Source organism: Bos javanicus, chromosome 14 (assembly GCF_032452875.1).
Source record: "Bos javanicus breed banteng chromosome 14, ARS-OSU_banteng_1.0, whole genome shotgun sequence".
Taxonomy (NCBI): Eukaryota; Metazoa; Chordata; class Mammalia; order Artiodactyla; family Bovidae; genus Bos; species Bos javanicus.
Window position 1 is genome coordinate 17,911,851 of NC_083881.1, and position 26,340 is coordinate 17,938,190.

The 26,340-nt window shown below is 38.7% G+C and overlaps 1 pseudogene; it reads left to right on the plus strand.

Moving 5' to 3' along the window:
* LOC133260164 (metalloendopeptidase OMA1, mitochondrial-like) overlaps positions 1–25,980 on the plus strand; it is a 171,769-nt pseudogene extending 145,789 nt beyond the window's left edge.
* The last annotated feature ends 360 nt before the right edge of the window (positions 25,981–26,340 follow it).

The following is a 26,340-nucleotide window of genomic DNA, read 5'->3' on the forward strand; positions in this document are numbered from 1 at the left end:
TTCAGTTCAGTTCAGTTCAGTCGTTCATTCGTGTCTGGCTCTTTGCGACCTCATGAATCGCAGCACGCCAGGCCTCCCTGTCCATCACCAACTCCCGGAGTTCACCCAAACTCATGTCCATCAAGTCATTGATACCATCCAGCCATCTCATCCTCTGTTGTCCCCTTCTCCTCCTGCCCCCAATCCCTCCCAGCATCAGGGTCTTTTCCAATGAGTCAACTCTTCACATGAGGCAGCCAAAGTATTGGAGTTTCAGCTTTAGCATCAGTCCTTCCAATGAACACCCAGGACTGATCTCCTTTAGGATGGACTGGTTGGATCTCCTTGCAGTCCAAGGGACTCGGATTATTCTTTAATTAAATATCAAATGTAAGCCATAAGAGGACTCTTCAGTCATTATCTGACCATCAAACTAAAACACATTTTCCTGAAACACCTCCTGCTTTATGTCCTATTCTCCCATTCTAAACTCACATGCAACTGCAACAATTCCTAGTAATGGAACCAGTAAATGCTTAGTAATTAAATGATAGCAATAAAAATAAAATATATTAACATAAAAAAATATGATAAATAAAATATATTTATAGTAAGTATAAGTATGAAAACTACTGACCTAATTAAGATCGTGTGCTAAAACAATGTTAGACCCACAAAGGTAACTTCTGACACTTTGGCAAAATTGAGAGAAAATAAGTTAACTTGGATAAAGTAGTATAAACATCATTTTGCAGAAGATAATTCTCATATACTATTTCACTTGATCTCCACAAATTCTATGAAGTATGTATCCAATGTGTGTTCGATCCCTGAGTTGGGAAGATCCCCTGGAGTAGGAAATGGCAACAGATTCTAATATTCTTCCCTGGAAAATTTCTATGGAGAGAGGATCCTGGCAAGCTACACTCCATGGGGTCACAAAAAGTTGGACACAACTGAGCAACTGAGCACACACACACATTTTATAATTATGGAAGTGTTTATTCTGATGGATTATCTCATCTAAAGAAATCCTAAAATTTAGGAATTTACACCCTATTGAATCTTTGAATTGAATCCAATTGCTGTCAGATTCAAGTATCTACTTTCCACTTTGTAGGAATAATACATACATTCTGAAAGTGCTAACTCCCTTCTTCTTCTTCTCTCTTCTCTATGAAATATTTTCATTTTCTGTTCTCATTAAAAATTGTGTTTTGGAAAGGAACAATTAAATCTCTATGTTTGTAACCAGAAGAATAATCAAGCAGATCTGTCTTTATTGAGGTTCCATTAATATAGCCTCTAAACCACCATGTCAGAAGACCAGAAGGTTGTCTGCATCACATGGGTTCATCTTGGGGTATTTAAAGCTATACCTGTTGGGCATGTGCCAAATCTGCAAAAGATGTGAAAACGCACAAGTTCTATCAAGAAAAAGTACCCAACTCATATCATTCAAATTTAAACTTCATAGGTATCCTTTCAGGGGTGATTGCTTGCCCTCTATGGATAAAGTTTGACTAAAGTTTAACTAAATATTTACTGGACAGAATCAGTTCCAATCAAAGATTGTATGAATCTTTGACATTCATATTAGGCTTTCTAGCCCCTCAGAGGATAATAGGTCACAAATAGATACATACATTTGCAGATCAATAAACTTATTTTATTGAGTCATGCTAATTTGAATTATTATTTATCACTACCATCAGCAGCAGCAACATCACCTCCACTATGATCATCAACATTGTCAACTCTTCATAAATTGGCAGATCACTGGGTTATTTATAAAGTATCTTCATATAAATCATCTTTTTTTCCCCCTGTCAATAATTACAGTTACAGGGAAAATGTATTCAAGGTAGGTGAGTAGATTGTCTAAGTTCACAAAGATGAGTAAAACAGATATAATCTAGTATCTCTAGCATAATGGGGCTTCCCAGTTGAAGCTAGTGGTAAAGAACCCACCTGCCAATGCAGGAGATGCAACATGTGGGTTTGATCCCTGGGTCAGAAAGATCCCCTGGAGTAGGAAATGGCACCCTGCTCCAGTATTCTTGCCTGAAAATTCCATGAGCAAAGGAGCCTGGCAGGCTACAGTCCATGGGGCTGAAAAGAGTGGGACATGACTGAGCGACTGAGCACAAGCTAGCATAACATAGATATCTAAATAAATTTTCTAATTGAAGTCTTATAACTCTAGATCTTATGCCACATGACATGTTTTAAAAAACATCTTCCATATACTATTTATCCCCTTAATGTAACTACTCTATTCAGTTCAGTTCAGTTCAGTCCCTCAGTTGTCTCTGACTCTTTGTGACCCTATGGACTGTAGGACACCAGGCCTCCCTGTCCATCACCAACTCCAAGAGTTTATTCAAACTCAAGTCCATCGAGTTGGTGATGCCTTCCAACCATCTGATCCTCTGTCATCCCCTCTCTTCCTGACTTCAGTCTTTCCCAGCATCAGGGTCTTTTCCAATGAGTCAGTTCTTCACATCAGGCAGCCAAAATATTGGAGTCTCAGCTTCAGCATCAGTCCTTCCAATGAACACTCAGTCAATCCTTTCTGGTTTGATCTCGCAAACCAAGGGATTCTCGAGTCTTCTCCAACACCACAGTTCAAAAGCATCAGTTCTTCAACGCTCAGCTTTCTTTATAGTCCAACTCTTACATCCATACATGACTACTGGAAAAACCATAGCTTTGACTAGATAGACCTTTCTCGGCAAAGTCTCAGCTTTTTAACATACTGTTTATGTTGGTCATAGCTTTTCTTCCAAGGAGTAAGCATCTTTTAAATTCATGGCTACTGTCACCATCTGCAGTGACTTTGGAGCCCAAGAAAATAAAGTCTCTCCTTGTTTCCATTGTCTCCTCATCTATTTGCCATGAAGTGATGGGACCAGATGCCATGATCTTAGTTTTCTGAATGTTGAGTTTTAAGACAACTTTTTCACTCTCCTCTTTCACTTTCATCAAGAGGCTCTTTAGTTCCTCTTTGCTTTCTGCCATAAGGGTGGTATCATCTGCATATCTGAGGTTATTGGTATTTCTCCCAGCAATCTTGATTCCACCTTGTGCTTCATCCAGCCCAACATTTCACATGAGGCACTCTTCATATAAGTTAAATAAGCAGGGTGACAATATACAGCCTTGACATACTCTTTCCTTTATTTGGAACCAGTCTGTTGTTCCATGTCCAGTTCTAACTGTTGCTTCTTGACCTGCATACAGATTTCTCAGGAGGCAGTTAAGATGGTCTGGTATTTCTATCTCTTTAATAATTTTCCACAGTTTGTTGTGATCCACACAGTCAAAGACTTTGGAGCAGTCAATAAAGCAGAAGTAGATGTTTTTCTGGAGCTCTCTTGCAAATGGTGACTGCAGACATGAAATTAAAAGATGCTTACTCCTTGGAAGAAAAGTTATGACCAAACTAGACAGCATATTAAAATCAGAGACATTACTTTGCCAACAAAAGTCCGTCTAGTCAGGGCTATGGTTTTTCCAGTAGTCATGTATCGATGTGAGACTTGAGCTCTAAAGAAAGTTGAGCGCTGAAAAATTGATGCTTTTTGAACTGTGGTGTTTTGAGACTCTTGAGAGTCTCTTGAACAGCAAAGAGATCTAACCAGTCCATTCTAAATGATATCAGTCCTGAGTGTTCATTGGAAGGACTGATGTTGAAGCTGAAACTCTAATACTTTGGCCACCTGATGCAAAGAACTGCCTCATTGGGAAAGATCCTGATGTTGGGAAAAATTGAAGGCTAGAGCAGAAGGGGACAACAGAGGATAAGATTGTAGGATGGCATCACAGACTCAATGGACATGAGTTTGAGTAAACTCCGGGAGTTGGTGATGGACAGGGAGGTCTGGCATGCTGCAGTCCATGGAGTCACAAAGAGTCAGACACGACTGAGCAACTGAACTGAACTGAACTTGCTTTTGTGATGATCCAGCAGATGTTGGCAATTTGATCTCTGGTTCCGCTGCCTTTTCTAAATCCAGCTTGAACATCTGGAAGTTCACAGTTCACATACTGTTGAAGCCTGGCTTGGAGAATTTTGAGCATTACTTTGCTAGTGTGTCAGATGAGTGCAATTGTGCGGTAGTTTGAACATTCTTTACTACTACTCTATTAGAGACATTATACTTTTATTTATCATTATATATTAGAGGCATTATAATTTTTATAATGTTATTCACATTTTCTAAATCATTTTAAAACTAATCTCATGGGATGTTCAAATGTTATTAAATATGTATTTATAGCAAGTTTTGCAGTCTGTGGTCATCTTCTGATCCATAGCTATATCTTTTCTTATTGTCTTCAATTATTTTTGAAAATTCTTTAGGTGTTCTAAGGCTCACTTCTGATATGGTGTAATGGTGGGTTTCCTTCACACCTGAAATAAGTGATTCTGGTACACCAGCAGGGTGGCCAAGAATTCAACCCAATTCTGACACTATAAAATCTGATGCAGAGCATCAGGTTCCACAGGTTAAGGGCTTAGTCCTACGAGAATACCCTTCCTCCCACAGCCACACACCTTAGACACCAGTTCCCATGCCCAGATTGTTAACTGTACTTCTGATCAACTGACTGTAAAGTAGAGATTACTACAACTCCTTTTTTGGATTTAATTATTTGCTAGAGCCATTCCCTAGACTATAGGTTTATTATGAAAGGATGTAACTGAGGAATAGCCAGATGAAGGAGATGCCTAGGGCATGCTATAGCAAAAAGGTATGGAGCTTTCATGATCTCTCTGAATGTACCACTCTTCCCAACTCCATAAATTCAGAAGCCAGGAAGCTCTTTAAACTCCATCCTTTTGGGTTTTCATTAAGGCTTCATTACATAGGTTCATTACATAGGCATGATGGGTTACATCAATTGGCCATTGCAGTTTGATTCAGTCTCTAGCCTCCCTCTCTTCCTAAAATTCAGGGGTAGGACTGAAAGCTCCTATCCCTGATTGGATCCACTGGTGACCAGCTGTCCTCTTTAAGTGCCTTCCAAAAGCCACCTCATTAACATAACAGAAACCACTTTTATTGCACTTATCATTTAGGGAATTCCAAGATTTTTTAAGAGCTCTGCGCCAGAAAAGCAAACAAAGACCAAATAAACCACAATAGCATAAAATACTCTCAAATTTTAGCACTGTGTGATTAGTGTGACATCCTCAAAATTCTCAAATGTCCATCTGAAATAAATGTCATGGTATCAGGTAAGACCTTCATAACACTGAATCTAGATTCCATACCTTAATAAATCTTTAGCATCTTGTGAGGTTCTTAAAGTGAGGTTATACAAAGTTTAATTGACAGTTACCTTGTACATCCAAGTTAGCTGTCCTAAAGATCTCATTGTTTTCCTTTAGAAAAGAAAATAATGAAAAGAAGTCCAATTAAACAGAGTTGGAAGACCATAAGGGGGTGCTCTCACATCCTATGAACATAGCAAAGCCCACAAGAAGAAGAACGACTTACCTCATCCAATGAAAAGCCATAGGCTGTCTGTTTAATATAGCTCTCCTAACTTCCTTTTCCTCTCTATAAAAACATTCTCCTTTCCTCCTTTTGGACTTGTGCATGTCTCACCATGGTTGACAAGGGCTTCCCTGGTGGCTCAGGTGGCAAAGAATCTGCCTGCAATGCAGGAGACCTGGGTTAGATCCCTGGGTTGGGAAGATCCCCTGGGGGAGGGCATGGCAACCCTCTCCAATATTCTTGTCTGGAGAATCCTATGGACAGAGGAGCCTTGTGGGCTATAGTCCATGGGGTCACAAAATGTCTGGCATGACTGAGTGATTAAGCACACCATGGTTGTAGACCCCAAATTGCAATTCTCTGAATAAGCCTACTTTTTCTGGAGAAATATCTGGCTTTTCTGGTTGACAACTTCCCATAATTTGACATATCTGAGATTAGATCATAGTTCCAAAGCTCTTTGTGAACTTTGTATGATTCACATAAAATGGTAATAACTGGATTGTGAAGATTTAATAGGATAGTGCTACTGCTGCTAAGTTGCTTCAGTCATGTCTGACTCTTTGTGACCCTATGGACTGTAGCCCACCAAGCTCCTCTGTCCATGGGGATTCTCCAGGTAAGAATACTGGAGTGGGTTGCCATTCCCTTCTCCAGAGGATCTTCCTGACCCAGAGAAGATAACCTTCTGTATTGGCAGATGGGTCCTTTACCACGAGTGCCACCTGGGAAGCCCAATAGGATAATACATGTAAGCAATTAGCACAATAACTTCCCCAGAGAAAGTAGTCAGTTAATAAATAATAGCAACAACAATACTAAAATGATTAATAATTTAGTTTTTCTTTTCTTTAGAAGTAAGTAAACTTTGTTTCTTCCTATGGTTTTCTTTGATTCTTATTTTACCCTGGAAGTTACATAAAACAAGCCCATTCCATCTCCATGTATCTATAGTGAACTGTCTATAGAGAACACAATAAATACTTTAATAGGTCACCTTCCTTGGTGGCTCAGATAGTAAAGAATCTGACTACAATGCAGGAGACCCAGGTTCGAGATGATCCCCTAAAGAAGGAAATGGCAACCCACGTAAGTATTCTTGCCCGGGAAGTCCCATAGATAGGGGAGCCTGGTGGGCTACAGTCCATGGGGTCATAAAGAGTAGGACACGGCTGGACAACTAGCACTAAAATAAAAACAATAATAACTACTGATAATCATGTTTTGTGTTGGTCTTTTTCTTACATTATATATTAATGACAGTCTTGTAAGGCAAGTGTTATTTTATTAAGTTTTAACATGTGAGGATACTCTGGTCCAAAAGTTGTCATTTCAATAAGAAATAAATACAAGATTTAAACCTGGATTACCTGGCTGTTCTCTTCCCAATGTACTTTTCTACCTACCAGATTAGGCTAGATTTATGTTGCAGGAAACAAAGTTGCAAACATATGAGGGATTTGGTATATTATTTTCATCATTTTGTAAGCAGTAAATCTTGGGCACAATTTTTTTTTTTAATTTAATGGTAAAATTGTAGGTACAATGAAGATCAATGGGAAATACATTTATTTTGAATAGGGTAATGTCTAGAATCCTTTAACTCATACAAGAAACATATTAGTACTTCTTTTCTAGACATATGCTTGAAGATGTTTGCCATGTTTAAAATCTTGGAATGGATTCTGATGGTGTTACTGAAACTGGTTTAAATGGAGAGTTGGGATTTGGGGCTTACACCCAGCAGCTTGACTGGTTGAAAGCAAAAGATGTTTATCTAACGTAATCTTGTGACATTCTGCAGACCTGGAATTTGAAGGTGACATATCCTTTGTCACAAGTTTACAGCTGCTAATAGCCACAAAATTAGACACTGAGGAAGAGTAAAGACTGGATGTGGCAACACTGTTGAATTCAAGGTGATAGCTAATGTGGCATTTCTTTGTTTAGTTGTAAGATTTTGTTGTAAGGCTGTATATTGTCAACCTGTTTATTTAACTTATATGCAGAGTACATCATGAGAAACGCTGGACTGGAAGAAACACAAGCTGGAATCAAGATTGCCAGGAGAAATATGAATAACCTCAGATATGCAGATGACACTACCCTTATGGCAGAAAGTGAAGAGGAACTAAAAAGCCTCTTGATGAAAGTGAAAGTGGAGAGTGAAAAAGTTGGCTTAAAGCTCAACATTCAGAAAACGAACATCATGGCATCTGGTCCCACCACTTCATGGGAAATAGATGGGGAAACAGTGGAAACAGTATCAGACTTTATTTTTCTGGGCTCCAAAATCACCGCAGATGGTGACTGCAGCCATGAAATTAAAAGACACTTACTCCTTGGAAGCAAAGTTATGACCAACCTAGATAGCATATTCAAAAGCAAAGACATTACTTTGCCAACAAAGGTTCATCTAGTCAAGGCTATGGTTTTTCCTGTGGTCATGTATGGATGTGAGAGTTGGACTGTGAAGAAGGCTGAGCACCGAAGAATTGATGCTTTTGAACTGTGGTGTTGGAGAAGACTCTTGAGAGTCCCTTGGACTGCAAGGAGATCCAACCAGTCCATTCTGAAGGAGATCAGCCCTGGGATTTCTTTGGAAGGAATGATGCTAAAGCTGAAACTCCAGTACGTTGGCCACCTCATGTGAAGAGTTGACTCATTGGAAAAGACTCTGATGCTGGGAGGGATTGGGGGCAGGAGGAGAAGGGGACGACAGAGGATGAGATGGCTGGATGGCATCACTGACTGGATGGACGTGAGTCTCAGTGCACTCCGGGAGTTGGTGATGGACAGAGAGGCCTGGCATGCTGCGATTTATGGGGTCGCAAGAGTCAGACACGACTGAACGACTGATCTGATCTGAAGATTTTGAAGATAAATATAATGAGCCACAAAGTTCTGGACTTGAAGAATTTTTGCTTGAAGGGAATATATTACCTGAAAATATGATGATTTTAAAATAATTAATCAGTGTATTTTTTGCTTGCGAGTTCAGTAAAGGAGTTAAATTCTTCCTGTAGCAGGACAAAAGACAATCTTGTAGCTCTCTGTCCCTCCTTTTGGCTCAGCCAGTTGCTGATTACCTTTTCAGGATAACAATAGTGAGAATTCACAAAATAGACAGATCTGCTGGAAACTCTGAGTATGAAGATCACTTTGGGCATGAAACAAAGAAGGGAGGAATGTTCTGGCACCATTACCACATGTGGTCACAATAACAAAAAAGGGGAAAATAAAAAAAAAATATATATATATATATTCATTATGCAAAGTAAAATTCTGTACTGAAATGTTGCTTAGCTTATTTGAAAAATAACAGAGCAGGATGCCTCTGATTTATGGGAAATTTTGGCTTGGCATTTCTCTCATTTTGAAGAATTTTTAGACTTTCCCTCATATTTAATTATTTAGAAAATTGAAGAATACCAAAGAAAGATTTTGTCCCACTGAGAAAAATCTCAGTATTATACAGTACGTATTACTCTCTTTTTTCACAGAAAAATAGAAACAGATTTGTAACTCTTTCCAATCTACCTCTCAAACAGCCAGAATGGCAAGGATCAACCTGGCAGAATGACAACCAAAATTGTTCTTCTAGTAGAATGTATATTCTGGGGGTAAATACTGAAATAAACAATGAAATAATCAAGAAAATGAGTAAGATAACTTCAAAGTTTTAAGCTATGAAGGAAATAAAATAATGCAGTGTAATAGAGACTGTAATAGAGAATTGAGAGCATTCATCTTCTATTTCTGCATAACAAATTCCCAGAAATCTTGCAATTTAACATAACATGATTTATCAATTCATAATTTTCCTAGATCCAGAATCTGGGCATGAGTTAACCGGGCAATCTGTTCAAGGTCTCATTAAGTTGAAATCAGGATGCAAACTGAAGTTACAGTCTCATGTGGAGCTCAGGATCTTCTTCCAAACACATTAGTGTTGATGGCAGAGTTTAGTTCCTTGCAATTGTAGGACTAAGGTCCTAATTTCTTACTGGCTGTTGGCCAGAGGTAATCTCAGCATCGTGGAGGCCATCCTGAGGCTTATGTCATTTGACAATCTCTGTAGACTCTCTTACAAAATGATTTTTTGTTTCTTCCATATAAATAGATGGATATTTATGCTTTTCACAGAACTTGCTTGATTATGTTAAAGGCACCCAGAATAATTGACCTTTGGATTAATTTATAGTCAACTTTTTAGGAACTTGAATTATATCTGCATACTGTGTGTGCTAAGTTGCTTCAGTCCTGTCCGACTCTTTGTAATCCTATGGACTGTAGCCCACCAGGCTTCTCTGTTCAAGGGTTTCTCCAGGTAAGAATACTGGAGTGGGTTGCCATGCCCTTCTCCAGGGGATTTTCCCAACCCAGGGATCAAATCCACATCTCTTATATCTTCTGAATTGGCACAGGGGGGTTTTACCACTAGCGCCACCGGGGAAGCCTCCATCTACATACACCCTCATGCCAAATAACATGGCATGAATCCTGACAGCGATATTCTAATATATTCACAGAGCTTATCCACCCTCAAAGAGAGTGGATTATATATGGATATGAGTAATTGTTAGTCATCTTAGATTTCTGACTACTACAGAGGTAAGCCCATAACTTTTAACAAGCATAGCCAAGAAAGACTTCCTAAGAAAGTCATATTTGAGTTGAAACTTGAATTTTGGGAAGCAGTCATATAATAATCATAGAAAAAATATTCCAGCAGAAAAATGACTTGTGTGAAGCTCTGTCTTTGGAGATAACTTTGTAGGTACAGGAAACATAAAGCCCAATTGCCAAGGGAAGAAAGATAACGTCATGGAGAAGCTTCAATTTTTAAGATATTTAATAGGCCACATTGTATGATTCTAGTGAAATTTGAATTCAATAGGGAGTCCAATAGGAAATACTATGATGATTTAAGCAGTAAAATACCATGATCTATTTCCTTATAAATTTCAAAATCTTTCAGGTTGCTTTTCATGAGTACATTTTATATTTGGTAATTAAAAATGCTCACAAAGTTCAATTACTTAGATGCAATGAAAACATCCTTTGAAAGACAATAAATACCAAACCTCATGAAAGAAGATATAAATAACAAGTATATTACTATACGTATTCTAAAAATTGACTTGTAGTAAAAAAATAACAAAAAACCTTTGCATAAGAGAACTTTACGCCAAGCTGATTTAATAGTGAATTATATCAGTATTTAAGAAAGAAAAAGCATAATTCTTTAAAAATTCATCCAGAAATTTTAAGAAACAATACATCCAAATCATTCTATAAGATAGTGTACTTTGCATGCCAAAGCCAGACAAAGAAATTATCAGTTCAGTTCAGTCACTCAGTCGTGTTTGACTCTTTGCGACCCCATGAATCTCAGCACGCCAGGCCTCCCTGTCCATCACCAACTCCCGGAGTTCACTGAGACGCACGTCCATCAAGTCAGTGATGCCATCCAGCCATCTCATCCTCTGTCGTTCCCTTGTTCTCCTGCCCCCAATCCCTTCCAGCATCAGAGTCTTTTCCAATGAGTCAACTCTTCACATGAGGTGGCCAAAGTACTGGAGTTTCAGCTTCAGCATCATTCCCTCCAAAGGACACCCAGGGCTGATCTCCTTCAGAATGGACTGGTTGGATCTCCTTGCAGTCCAAGGGACTCTCAAGAGTCTTTTCCAACACCACAGTTCAAAAGCATCAATTCTTCAGCACTCAGCCTTCTTCACAGTCCAACTCTCACATCCATATATGACCACAGGAAAAACCATAGCCTTGACTAGACGAACCTTTGTTGGCAAAGTAATGTCTCTGCTTTTGAATATGCTATCTAGGTTGGACATAACTTTCCTTCCAAAGAATAAGTGTCTTTTAATTTCATGGCTGAAGTCACCATCTGCAGTGATTTTGGAGCCCAAAAAAATAGTCTGACACTATTTCCACTGTTTCCCCATCTATTTCCCATGAAGTGATGGAACCCGATGCCATGATCTTTGTTTTCTGAATGTTGAGCTTTAAGCCAACTTTCACTCTCCACTTTCACTTTCATCAAGAGGCTTTTTAGTTCCTCTTCACTTTCTGCCATAAGGGTGGTGTCATCTGCATATCTGAGGTTATTCATATTTCTCCCGGCAATCTTGATTCCAGCTTGTGTTTCTTCCAGTCCAGCGTTTCTCATGATGTACTCTGCATAGAAGTTAAATAAGCAGGGTGACAATATACAGCCTTGACGTACTCCTTTTCCTATTTGGAGCCAGTTTGTTGTTCCATGTCCACTTCTAACTGTTGCTTCCTGACCTGCATACAGATTTCTCAAGAGGCAGGTCGGGTGGTCTGGTAGTCCCATCTCTTTCAGAATTTTCCACAGTTAATTGTGATCCACACAGTCAAAGGCTTTGGCATAGTCAATAAAGCAGAAATAGATGTTTTTCTGGAACTCTCTTGCTTTTTCCATGATCCAGCGGATTATAAGAGAAAGAAATTACAGGCTTGCATTTCTTATGAATATATATCCAAAGATTCTTAATGCAGTTTCGTTGTCAAATCACATATAAAAAGGATAATACATCATGATCAAAATTGTTCTATCACACTAATGCCAGATTGGTTTAATATTTTAATAATTGACCTCATCAATTTAATTAACCACATTAACAGGCTAAAAAATATGACTCTCTCAGTAGGTGTAGAGAAAAATGTATCATAATCCAGTATCAATTCCTGGAAAAAGAGTCTCATTAATCTAGAAACAGAAGTCATATTCCTTAGTCTAATAAAGGGCTTTTGTGAAAATCATAGAATTCATACCACACTTAATGATAAAATATTCAAATTATTTTCCTTGAAAGGAATGGACAATGATACTCAGTCTTATCATTTCTATTCAATATTGTAATAGATGTTTTAGCCAGTGCAGTAAGAAAAAGATAATGACTTGAGTGACTGTGTGTGTATATTAAAAAATGCTTGAATTCTTCTCTTCCCTGAAGATCACCAGCTTGTGTAGATGTGCATGTATGATATTCAGTCTTCTTTAGAATAAGGTTGGCCTTGGCCTCACCCTTATTGGGTGAAATGAAATGAAACATTATTATGTTTTTCCTTAAATAGCTGAGGTAAAGGTAGAGAAGGAAAGAAAATGGTGCATGGTGGATGACAGTGGAACTTGCTGATAAGAAAAGCACATTTATTTTCTTGTTTCCAGCAGCTATGCTGCTGGACATCATTTAGTATTTTAAAATACTTTATCTTTTGTCTCCTATTTTTTAAAAAAAAGCAAACAGTATTTATTAAATTTAGACTAAAGTTCAGTTCAGTTGCTCAGTTGTGTCTGGCTCTTTGTGACCCCATGGACTGCAGCATGCCAGGCCTCCCTGTCCATCACCAACTCCCTGAGTTTACTCAAGCTCATATCCATTGAGTCGGTGATGTCAGCCAACCATCTTATCCTCTGTCGTCCGCTTCTCCTCCTGCCCTCAATCTTTCCCAGCATCAGGATCTTTTCCAATGAGTCAGTTCTTCACATCAGGTGGCCAAAGTACTGGAGTTTCAGTTTCAACATCAGTCCTTCCAATGAATATTCAGTAATGATTTCCTTTAGGATGGACTGGCTGGATATCCTTGCTGTCCAAGGGACTCTCAAGAGTCTTCTTCAACACCACAGTTGAAAAGCATCAATTCTTTGGTGCTCAGCTTTCTTTATAGTCTGACTCTCACATCCATACATGACGACTGGAAAAACCATAGCCTTGACTATATGGACCTTTGTTGGCAAAGTAATGTCTCTGCTTTTTAATATGTTGTCTAGGTTGGTCATAACTTTTCTTCCAAGACTAAAAGTATTAGTGTATAAAAGTTATTCATATTATTTTTAATCTTATTTAATCGTATCTATCCTATAATGTAGGCATTACTAACTTATATTTCATTTTCTAATTTTAATGTGGCAAAGATCATAAGCAGCATAGCTATAACTTGATCCCAGTTCCTTTGATTTCAATTCCCCTGCATGTTCTCATACACAAACATCTTGCTACCTATGTCAGTGCTTTGAGCTTTCTCCAGCCAAAATTTTAAATATGGATAATTGCTGCTTCTAATATAGCTGTATTAAAGCAGTTTTAAAATTAAATGAACTAGAAAATATATATTAAGTCATATATGTGTGGATTTCACAATATCCTTTCATTTTCAGCCTGAAATAGAATCTTTGAAGTAGAATGTTTTTATATCCCCTTGCTTTTTATATGCTACAATTTTTATAAATATCCTGGGTCTGTATTCTACCTCTAATAGCTTAGGAATATAATATAGAAGATATAAATTATACATTGGATATCATAATATTATAGAGCACCCCAGGTGGCCTGATGGATCAAACACAAGATTAAGTGTCAAGAAATCTGAGTGAAGTATCTCTTGCTATTACAATGCTTACTTTTTCTTTCTTCTCTTTTTTCTCTATATTCCTTTTCTTTCCATTTTTTCCTTATTTTTAAAACTGCATAAGCCTTCTCTCCAGGCAACTTCTTTAACTAGTATCATTTCCTCAGCTCCATCCGTTAGGAAATCGGCCAGTAAAAACACTCTGACTTCACTCTCTGATTTTACCATGAGAAATTTTTCATTTTCTCCAAAATATCTCCTTCTTGAGCCTGTCTTTCAAACAATCCTTGTTAATGTAAATAACTGACAATGCAACAAGCATACCAGGCATTTAGGAAGATGATAAATAAACTAAATATATATTAGCCTTGCTTCCATTTCTATTGCCTTGAAAATTTTATGTCATAATCTTCTCTGTCACTACATTATGAGCTAAATGCAAAAGGAAGAAGGGAAACAATTGCTTTTAGCACTTACTACTTGCCTTTTGCTTCAGATTTTCCCCTTGTAAGAAGAGATATTAATGATTTTGAACAATATAAAAATAGTTTCATAGACTAGAATCAGTGGTCCAACTAGTAGACTTAAAAGACATGAATGGATTTGTTAAGACTATATTCAGGGTACACAGACACTATATGCAATTTATTTCTTATAGAACTTAACAAGTCTCTTAATTTCTATTATATGAATTCAACAGATAACAGATAACAAGAGACTCAAAGAAAATCATCCAAATGAGTAATGCCAATGCTAAAATTGGAAATTTTAGGTCTCTCTGACATCAAAAACTCTTATTAGCAACATGATCTTTGACATGTGCTTTGAGCTTCAAATTTCTCAGCTGGAAAGGAAGGTGGATGGTGGTCCCTCATTTCATTCTCAAGTATTTACCGAGTTATAAGCACAGAAATGACATGTAACCTAGTAAGGTGGCAAGTATTCACATAATGATATGGAAAAATGAATAGCTAGAAACTGATTTCAGATATTCTGGAAGACAGAAACGTGATTCTACGTGTTATCCCCATGTACACAAGAAATATTTGAAGTAGGGATGGTCAGGGAAGACTTTGCTGAAAAATTTGCTTTTCAGTTCACATCTGGAGCATAAAAGGAAATTAACTAAACAAAGGGGGAGAGGGTGGGCAAGTTTCCCTTGGGAAGTCCTGAAAGAGAAAACAATGGGAGAAGGTACTGGTGGTGAGAGGAGCATGGTTTTTTCAAGGACCCGAGCTTTGTCAATGGAACTGGATGAAGTATAAGAGAGGTTCCCACAACAAACTCTTTCTAACCAATGTGGTTGTTCTGTGGCTTGAAGTCAAACAGAGGCAAAGCTAACCAGCGGAAAGTGCTTTGTAGATGAGAAATCACTATGTTGACGTGAAGATTTGTGGAAGTTTGCTGATTTCTTATTTTAAAAGACTATAACATTTCCCCTAAACTATTCTTAAAGCCTTAGCACTGAGTGGAATCTTTTCAGGGCGTGAAATTGGGGTTTACGGAGGAGCTTCTGTTTCCACAGTGACAGAGCTGGAGACAATTCTTAACAGACGTTAGCTTAACACTTGTGGTGAAAATATGCTTCAAAGTATTAAATACTCAGCCTCTGGCTGTTTCTAAAGAAGCTACCCTCTGACTGACGATTGTCCATTTGTAGGTTGATGATTATAAATATGGGCTTCTTTAGCTGAAGTGGGGAGAGCTAGAGAAACCCAGTTGTTTCATAAGCCAGAGGACAGAGAAGAATTCTCCCCACTGCTAAGTGAAGGAAGAACAGGAGAGAAACGTGTAAGCTGGTGACTGATGGTTTGGTAGGTGAGTATTCCTGTGGCAAAAGACAAGAAGTGTCCATCTAGTCAAAGCTATGGTTTTTCCAGTAGTAATGTACGGAGGTGAGTGCTGGACAATAAAGAAGGTTAAATGCTGAAGAATTGATGCTTTTGAACTGTGGGGCTGAAGAAAACTCTTGAGAGTCCTTGGACAGCAAAGAGATCAAATCAGTCAATCCTAAAGGAAATCAACCCTGAATATTCATTGAAAGGACTGATGCAGAAGCTGACGCTCTGATACTTTGGCCACCTGATGCAAAGAGCCATTGGAAAAGACCCTGATGCTGGAAAAGACTGAGAACAGAAGGGGGTAACAGAGGATGAGATGGTTGGATGGTATCACTGACTCATCAGGCATGAATTTGAGCAAACTCCAGCAGATAGTGAAGGACAAAGAAGCCCAGCATTCTGTAGTCCATGGGGTTGCAAAGAGTGGGACACAACTTAGCAACTGAACAGCAATAAGTAGGAAACAATTTTCTACCTGAAAATCTTGCCCACCTTCTTCCCAGGTTTGTTGTCTGGTGAGGACTGCACCACACCCTCTCCCCAGTGTCAGAGATGGGGATAGAGACTTGTCTCCTTCCTTTAAAAAAATTTTTTTTTAATTGGAGGATAATCGCTTTAGAATGGTGTTGGTTTCTGCCTTACAACAACTCAAATTACCCGTAAGTATATAATATATCCAGGGCTTCCTAGTTGACAGCTAGTTGTACAGTAATCCACCTGCTGATGCAGAAGGCATTAGAGACGTGGTTCAATCCTTGCATTGGGAAGATCCCCTGGAGGAGGGCATGGCAACCCACTCCAGTATTCTTCCCTGGAGATTTCCATGGACTGAGAAACCTGGCAGGCTATAGTCCATAGTGTAGCACAGAGAGACACGACTGAATTAACATAATACACACGTAACCATGAAGCCGGGGACTGTGCCGTTCCTGCTATATGTTAGATTAGACAATCTTCATTCCTTCAAAAGCTCTTCTTAGATCATATTCAATGTGTTAAATAATGTGCTGAGTGTTTTAAGAAAAAAGATATAGGCTCTGTTTTAGGGAAGTACAGACATATTTGGGATTCCCTGATATCTCAGTTGGTAAAGAATCTGCCTATAATGCAGGAGACCCTGGTTGGATTTCTGGGTCAGGAAGATCTGCTGGAAAAGGGATAGGAAACCCACTCAAGTATTCTTGGGCTTCCCTTGTGGTTCAGATGGTAAAGAATCCACCTGCAATGTGGGAGACCTGGGTTCAATCCCTGGGTTGGGAAGATGCCCTGGAAAGGGAAAGGCTACCCACTCCAGTATTCTTGCCTGGAGAATTTCATGAACTGTATAGTCCACGGGGTCGCAAAGAGCTGGACACAACTGAGTGACTTTCACTTTCACAGACATATTCAGTATATGTATGTGCTCAGTCACTTCAGTCATGTCTGACTGTTTGTGACCCTTTGGGTCCTCCTCCAGGGGATCTTCCTGACCCAGGGATTGAACCTATGTCTCCTGCATCTCCTGTACTGCAGGTGGATTTTTGCCCACTGAGCCACCTGAGAAGCCCATATTAAGTACACGTGACATATACGCCACTACTACTTTCATTCTTACAGCAGACTTCATGAGTCATTTACAGAACAGTGCTGTCAAAAACTGTCTCAGCATAGTGTAACTGATTACACAGTTGGTTTGAATGGTAAAACTTTCTTCCAGTGTCACTGCAGAAATATTCATGAACGTATTACTGTGTTCCTGCATTGTTTTTGAAGTCCACTGGATTGCCCAGTTTCTGCTACATGAATATACACACCAAGAAAGGATAAGTTCTCTAACAATATTTTATTTTTTCTCCTATCAGTCTTATATTTGGCATCCTAAATGGCTTCCTGCCACAAATGCCCAATTTCTGACATTTCTAGTGCCTTTCACATTGTGAAGTCTGCAAATGACTTTAAGAAAGAGTTGCATGGATATTAAAGACAAGATTTTTGCTTCTGGTATGAGGATTACAATCTGTTTCACTCAAGTGTGTCTTCAGCGAGAATTTATGGAGTGCTTTGAATATTCATTGGAAGGGCTGATGCTGAAGCTGAAGCTCCAATACTTTGGCCACCTGATGCAAAGAACTGACTCATTGGAAAAGACCCTGCTGCCGGGAAAGATTGAAGACAGGAGGAGAAGACAATGACAGAGGATTGAGATGGTTGGATGGCATCACTGACTTGATGGACATGAGTTTGAGCAAGCTCCAGGAGTTGGTGAAGGACAGGGAAGCCCAGCATACTGCAGTCCATGGGGTTGTAAAGAGTTGGACATGACTGAGTGACTGAACTGAATTTCTGTATATTGGACACTGCAGATCTGGGGACAATGAGAAACCATTTTTGACATCAGTTTAATGAAGGAGATGTGTATGAAAATAAAAACCAATCATAACAAAGCAAGGCTGGAGGAACATACAAAGTTCTAGCAAATCCAGGGAAGAAAAAGATTAATTCTGCCAGCAATCATCATAAAATGTGTCAAAAGGAAGGAATATTTGAGCTGGATCTTGAAGGGTAAGTGGAATACTGTAGACTGAGAGGATGAACACTAGCTTTTTAAGGAAAAGAATGATAGGAGATCTGAATACACTGAGGTTTGAAAATGCATTATACAAAACAAGGCTGATAAAATTGTTTGGGCTAGATTATGAACAGACTCAAATTTCAGGTTCATAATACTATAAATGAAAAAGCAAATAATATCCCTGACTTGTTTATTAACATTATTTCCATTTTGTGTATTTTGTAGGCTGATTAAATGTCCACAAGCCAAGGAACTATTGGTTCATGCCACTAAATGCCTAGTTCATCCACATGGGAAATCTTTTGTGACCTCCCAGAAAGAAAAGGAAAACAAGGAAAGAAGGAAGGAAGGGAAAAAGAAAAGGAGGGAGAGAGGAATGGAGAGAAACTGAGAGTGATGAAGATAGAGAGAAATCATAACTAAAAGAAAAAGACAAGGAGGAGAAAGTAGAGCGGAAAAGAAAACGTAAGAAATCATTTGGGTTCACTGCCAATAAGAGTTAGGAAAGCTGATTTCTTAAGATAAACTGAAGTAAAACAAAATATGCTCCATATGTTGAAACTGTATACTTAGTTTGAGATAAACAAAAACATGTTTGGAGAATAGCTGCCATAATTAAAAAGAAATTAAAAGAAAGAAAGAAAAACCATCTGGGGATAAATATATATTTAAACACACACACAGACAGACACACACAGTGATTCCAAAACTTGAAGTTTTTCTTGATTTAAGTAAACTCTCCTGTTGCAAAAAGGCATTGCATCAGTTTTTGCCCAAAACCCATGTTCCACACTGGAGCTCTACAGAGCTACTCAGCATTACTCAAACACGAGAAGACCTTTCCAAAGCCTGTCCTTTGCTCCTGCTTTCTTCCTTGCTATGAATGCATTTTTCCTTTTGGCTGACTCCGACTCCCTCCTGAGTGCCCTACTCAGATGTCACCTACTCCCAACAGTGTGCCAGACACCCAGCGAGGTTGATGATGTCTTATTCATCTGTGAACCTTAGCATGTCTATCAGTTTCCTGGGGCTGCTGTAGTAAAATACTGCAAACTGGTGTCTTAACACAATAGTTTGTTGTTCCACAATTCTGGAGGCTAGAAGTCTGATACCAGGTTCAAAATCAGGTTTGGGTACATCTCAGGACTTTGAGGAAGAGTCTAGTCTACAATGTTCTTCTAGCTTCTAATGATGGCTGCAATCTTTTGTATTCTTTGGACTATAGTTGCATCACTCCAATCTCAGGCTTCATCTTCACATGGTGTTCTCTCTGTGTCTCTTGTGTCTTCATGTGGCCACCTTCTTATAAGGACACCAATTGTGTTGGGTTAGGGCCCCACTCTATTCCAGCATGACCTGGTTTTAATTTATAAGTCACATCTAAGACCATCTTATTTCCAACAGACTTGAATTCACTTTCTGAGGTAATGGGGAGTAGAACTTCAACTTATCCTTTGAGGGACATAATTCAATTCATAGCAACAAGACTACTCCACATCTGGTTGCACTGAAAAATTCAGATGCTTGCCTGTTTGTGTCCCCAATCCCCAAAGAAGTTGATAAGAAACTCCATTTCAAGAAATATATAGATATATATGTGTATACATATGTACATATGTATATATATATGTGTGTGTGTGTGTGTGTATAAATATATATATATATGGTTTCCATGACTCAGCATAGTTAATTTAATAAATTCATAGTTCATATCTTCCAAATTGAGTTAGAGTATTTCTTATTAAAGCTACAAGGAAGGGACTTCCCTGGTGGTCCAGTGGTTAAGAATCCACCTTCCAACACCTTCCAAGGCAGGTGACGTAGGTTTGATCCCTGGTCGGGGAACTGATATTACCCAGGCTGGGGGACAACTAAGCCTGCTCTTCACTGAGCCCAGACACCTTAGAACCCACATGCCTCAATGAAGACTAGATGCAGCCAAATAAATATTTTTAAATAAATAAATAAAGCTTAAAGGTGGTTAGGAGGCAGTTAAATCTACACTTAGGGGAAGACACGTAGCACATGGTGACACCCTTTTCATTACACTCCTCTAAGAGATACTGCCTGTTAAGTGGGCCATGTGGCACAGGAGAACCCTCACCTGGAGTCACCCAAAGGGATGAGATCCCTGGGAAAAAGACCCATGTGTAAGTGTAGTTCTGTCTAGGTCGCTAAACAGTATTGATCCTATCGCTTCTCTGTTTGCCTCAGCTTATCCTCAGAAGATGAGAGCTAGACAGGAAAGAGTGATTTTAAAAAGAAGCATAAGAACTCTCTTTTCAAATGAAATCTTTCTCAAAGCCCCAATTTAAAAAGCAGATTTTTGTGAGGCTGCCTGAGACCAGGTGAAGAAAGTGAGCCTGAATGCCATTGGATTAGTCATCCCCAGGATGATTTCTCCACAAGAAGTTCCAAAGAACTCTGGAAACACAGATTTAAAATTACTCAGTCAGATGAAAGTCTTTGCTATACAGTAAATAGACAATATATAGTATATAGCTTTGGTATATAGTCACAGACATAGACGGTCATCCATTTAAAAAAAGAAGGAAAGAAGAAATAGGAAGAGAGAACAAAAGGGAGGAAGACGAGGGGAAGGAGAAGAGGGAAGAAGAGGAAAGATGGAAAACGTATTAGAAAATAAGATAATGGGGGGGAAATTGTAAAGACGGCCAAAGATCTTGAACAAAACTTTGCATAGCGATAAAAATATCCTCTCCTAGTCTATCTTGGTACTCATACAGTAAATTCTAAATTAAGTTAGCCTTATTTTGTACATGCACATTGTTGTTTTTAGCCACATTGTAACTGTATGATCACAAAGGCAAAACAGTCTGAAGGAGAAACAGAGAATGTGGACAACTACAGGCAAACCTCAGCTAGGGGATCAAAAGAAGATGGGTTTGTTGTACTCAAGTTAGTCATATCTAAAATAACTTTACCGTAACTACGTTGCATTTTTTTGCCCCAGCAGTTATAAATTGTGTTCCCAGGGAACACAGTTTGTTGTGGGCTTCTTTTCCTTGGTGAATGCTAAACCTTCATTTTGACATAACCATCTCTTATCTTCAACCTGTATTCTTCTTTCCAAATGTAACTTAGCATTCTTTAGGAAGCCTTCTCTGAACACCCATGTCCAATTAACTTCAGTCTCCTCCGTGTGCCTCTGTGTATCATCTGTATCTTGATAGAATTGAAACCTTTGTACTATCACTCTGAATTGCAGTCTCTTCAATTGCTGCTTATGTACAACAGTGAGTTCTTCTGGAGCAGTCTCATTTGTGTCTTAGTGCCCCTGTCCCAGCACTTACTCACAGTGCCAGGCACATGATGGGTGTTGTAAATGAATGCTGAATGCATGAGTTAATGTAAAGGGGAGTCCGTTTCAAACTGTTTTAAAGTTTTCAGGTAATCTTGGAAAAGTATCAAGATGAGAGTGGGCATAATTTGAATGTCAGTATTCTATTTAATTTGTACAAGAGAAATGAAATATTGCAGTCAAATGTCTAGTGGCTTTATATTCCCAATTCAACAGTCGTGAAGAGGGAACACAGAAAATGAACTTTTTTTTTTCAAACTTATCTTGGAAATTAGCCCAAGAGCCAAATGTTTTATTTTAATGGTGTGTTTCTTCTTTCAGACCACAACTAGTAAACATTTCAGATCACACATACACACAATGTTTGTTTGTATTTACTGTAATTCCCTATGCAACTCCAGATGCTTGGACCATTTAAGCATCTAATACATGTTTGATGAATTAAAGAATAAATGAAGGGACCCTTGAATAAAATGAGCTTCGATTCTGACATCCATTAGCAAGCTGTTACCAGTTTTCATCTGTCTAGTTTAAATGTAGGCCGTCCATTTGGAGAGAGGGAATGGAAAAACATGGTACAAAGGCCTGATCTGTTCAATGCTTTTGAATCAATAATTAAATTGTAATCACTTATAAAACATTTGCACAACATGATGGAGAATACTGGATTCTGACTTTGGCTTTGTCCCCATATTGTTATGTGAGATTAACTTTTTTACCTAACAAGATTGAGCTTGGTTCCACCTACATTAATATATTCAAACTTTATGGGACAAAGATCATATTTTCTTTAAATCTGATACAGTCTAGTATGATTCTGATATGATTATACATGTGATTGGGCCATGACAATATGTGTACATCCCAGGGAGCCTTTTAATTTGGTATCTTTGGTAGACAGTTTAAAGAAATAAAATATTGTCTCTTTGATTAATTTCTAGGGAAAGTTGTTGGAAAAAATTCATCCTCTGTGCCTCAGGCAACATACCTCTGGCTCCATATTTCTATTGCACTCTATATTCAAAAGGTCTGTCATTAAGTGTAGACCTTCTTAGAGGAAAGTTTTATTGAATATGATTTGAAAGTAGAATATGGCTCTTGGAATGGGAATGGTAAAAGATCTTACCTCCTATCTTATCAAATTTTTCTTCCACTTATGTATCATACTGCCCTGAGAATTCTGGCAAATTAAGCATTCTTTACCTCCTTACACTTCCCACTCACTTTTTAAATTATTTCCCTGATTGATGTCAGGGTGACATGCCATGTCTGATCATGTATTTATAAACCAGCTTAAAGCTCAGAGTGCTTTCATCTGCATTATCTTGATGGAGCCTCACAAGTCTTAGGAGATGTAGCTCATGAAATAGATAGTTGCTTGTTTCTCAAATAGGAAATTGAGGCTCAGAGCTTTCAAGATTTATGAAAGGATAGATAATGAAAACAGATGGAATTGTGCCTTGAATCTGAGCATTTGATTTCTGGTTCAAGGGTTATTGACTATGCCTTAGTGCTTTAATGGGCATTCAAGAAACAGCTTTCCTCATTCATACATTCTTTCTCCCAATATATTTATTGAACATTTATTATTTGCAGGTATTGTGTCTGGTGTTGGTGTCATAATGGGAATCAAGCCAAACCCCTTTATTTTGTTGAGTTTTTACTAAGGGAGAAAAAGCTTACTACCTCACTCAGAAAAGCACACAAACAAACACAACCACTAATTGGAGGGACTCATCACTTTTGTCACTGTTTGGATAAATCAAGCAAAAGAAGGTATGCTTCAGACTGGTCCAGTGATTAAGACGTGGCCTTCTAATACAGAGGACATGGGATTGATCCCTGATCAGGGAATTAAGGGCTTCCCTAGTGGCTCAGAAGTCAAGAATCTGCCTGCAATGCAGGAGACATGGATTCATCCCTGGGTTAGGAAGATCCCTTGGAGGAGGAAATGGCCAACCATTCCAATATTCTTGCCTGGAGAATCCCAAGGACAGAGGAGACTGGTGGGCCATAGGGTCACAAAGACTCAGACACGATTGAAGTGACTGAGCACACATGCCTGCAGGAACTCAGACTGCATATGCTGTGGGGCAACTAAGCCTGAAACTGAGCCTGAACTCTCTGCAGTACCACAACTAGAGAGATGCCTACATGCCGCAACAAGAGCCCACGTGCTGCAGCTAAGACCTGATGAAGCCAAATACATTTTTTAAAAATCAAAAAAGAAAGATAAGCACCTGTGAACTGCAGTCTGATAAATTGCGCTTTCTTCTGATTTAATTCATTGACCAACTGGAGAAAATGTAACACACTAGCTGTAATCAATGCTTTTGAATTGTGGTACTGGAGAAGATTCTTGAGAGTCCCTTGGACTACAAGGAGATCAAATCAGTCAATCCTAAAGGAAATCAACCCTGAATATTCATTGAAAGGACTGATGCTAAAGCTGAAGCTCCAATACTTCAGCCACCTGATGGGAAGAGCTGACTCAGAAAAGACTCTGATGCTGGGAAAGGTTGATGGCAGGAGGAGAAGGGGACGACAGAGAATAAGGTGGTTGGATGGCATCACTGGTTCAATGGACATGAGTTTCAGCAAACTCCAGGAGATAGTGAAGGACAGGGAGGCCTGGTGTTGCAAAGAATCGGACATGACTTAGCGACTCAACAACAACAAACCATACAGCAAGTACCCAGGCCTGGGAATAAATCAGTTTAATAAGTTTCCTTTTCTGCTTGGAAATTTTTATTTCTATAGGACTTTCAGTAACAAAAGAACAGTATGCCTCTTGAGTACCAAAAGCAAGGAAATTTGGAGGACTACCCAAAAATTACTGCATTGAATGATTCTTTTTCAAGGCAGCCACAGATAAAAGAAGTTGTGTTCATCCGTGCTCTTTCAAAATTGTGCCCTCCAAATTGTTCTCCCATAAGAGACATCAGGAGTTTCCTCATTTCATGGTTTCAACTTGTCCAATTCCTCTCTTGGTAATTCTTAAATCAGTGTAGAAACTACTTGTAATCATTGTAAGTATTCTTGGGTATAAGGAAATGGTGACAAACGTTTCCTCCTAACAAGAAGGAACTATTTAAAGAATGTGTAAGGAAGACGAAAATGGAAGTTATTATTTGGGTTACTACTTGTAGTGGCTTTATTTCACTCAACTGAAAGTAAGTCCAATCATGGGAAAGAGCAAGCTACTATAACTGGGGAAAGAACATCTCAGAATTATATCAGAACCGGAATATTTTGATGGAAGAATTTTAAAATGATATGCTGAGAAAGAGGACCAAACTCTCAATCTTTCTTTCCCCCGCCTTCTCCCCTTTGGCCTTTGGGATTAGCAGATGCAAACTAGTATATATAGAATGAATAACTACCAAGACCCTACTGTATAGCACAGGGAATTATATTCAGTATCCTGTCATAAATCATAATGGACAAGAAATGAAAAAGAACCTATTTATATAACTGAATTACTTTGCTGTATAGCAGAAATTAATACAACATGGTAAATCATCTATACTTCAATAAAATAGGAAAGAAAAAAAAAGAAAGACACACAATACTTCACCGTTAAGGACAAGACACTGTTTATCATGTAACTGAATGCGATAAAGATATTCTAGGGATCTCTGAGATCAACTGGATTATTCATGTGGTTGATTCCCCAGATAAAAACTTTTGTGATTCCAGTTTTAGTATATGTGCTGCCAAAGTCAGCACTTCTTTTGTAATTCCAAATGGACAAATATTTATCTTCACTAGGTTTTTACATAGTGTAACTGGTATTCATCAAGTTTTCTTCCTTCCAGGCTATGAAATAGAACATGCAGTACTTGGGCAGCCTGCAATAAAAAAGACTAGCTTGGCTGATTTATTGGATTTCTTAGGTTTGATTTTTCACACAGTGAGCTGGGCCATTTGCCTTGAGATAGTTTGGCACTTTGGGGAAAATCTATATTGCAGGAGCATATGTTTGATTGACCATACAGTAAGACATTGGAGGCTGAAACGGACAGAATTGGACCAGAGCTTGCTGCAAAGCCTTGTGTGGATGTCAGGGCCAGGCCAGTGTTTTGACAGCAGATGGAATTTGCAGGTAGCCTCCACAGTCATCTCAAGTTGCCAGAAAGGGTATGGAATACCCTTTTCATGGAAATTGAGCTGACAGATGTGTACCGCTGGTTCTCTGTAATGACCTACCACTTTCTGGACCAGACGCTCAGTTGCTATTCAAACTCAGCATGAAGCATTTTTTTTTTTTTGAAGAATCAGGCAGAGAAGACCTAAATATCACTGTTTTAAAAAATGTATACACTTCCCATTTAAAAACAGAAGCAAATATCATTAACATTTAGAGTTGAGGGAAAAGCTTGAAGTTAATTTAAAATGTTTGAGACACAGGACACTTCCCAGGTGGCGCAATGGTAAAAGAATACTCCTGCGAATACAAGAGACACACGTTCAATCCCTGGGTTGGGGTAATCCCCTCAGGACGGCATGGCAACCCACTCTATTATCCTTGCCTGGAAAATTCCATGGAAAGAGGAGCCTGGCAGGCTGTGGTGCATGGGGTTGCAAAGATTTGGACATGACTGAGCCCAGACGAGACACAGGCCGTGTAGAATGCAGCAATCTACCATTTTTATATAACTTTTTAAAAAAGGATGTTTGCAGTGAAAACAAAAGTGGATGCTCAGAGTAAAGCCATCTGTATTACAGGTATTATCTAGATTC